The following is a 360-nucleotide window of genomic DNA, read 5'->3' as shown; positions in this document are numbered from 1 at the left end:
GGAAAGAGCCGTTTCTGCTGCCCTGGGAGTGTTTCTGTGCGGTGAGGAACAGCCCAGGCAGCACGTGGGGCTGCAGTGCCCGGGCTGGGCTGGGCTGTGAAGCTGGAGGCTCTGGCATGTGGCAATTTCTCAGGTAACTTTAAGGATTTTCTACAGCTGGAGCTTCTCTGGGTTTCACTCTAAAGAATTTCTGGATGCTGCAAGGTCTGGACCCTGAGCTGGAAGTTTGGCTGTACTCAGAAAGCTGTGGGGTGCTGTTGAGGGGTCTGACTCGAGATCTCCCCGTTAAAGGAGCTTGAAGCACTAGGCTGGAGGCTGTGGTCCCTCCCCGGCCCATTCTGGGCTGGCAGGCCGCACGGA

Source organism: Merops nubicus, unplaced genomic scaffold, assembly GCF_000691845.1.
Source record: "Merops nubicus isolate BGI_N331 unplaced genomic scaffold, ASM69184v1 scaffold31171, whole genome shotgun sequence".
In the NCBI taxonomy this organism is placed as follows: Eukaryota; Metazoa; Chordata; class Aves; order Coraciiformes; family Meropidae; genus Merops; species Merops nubicus.
Note: the sequence above shows the minus strand (reverse complement) of the source record.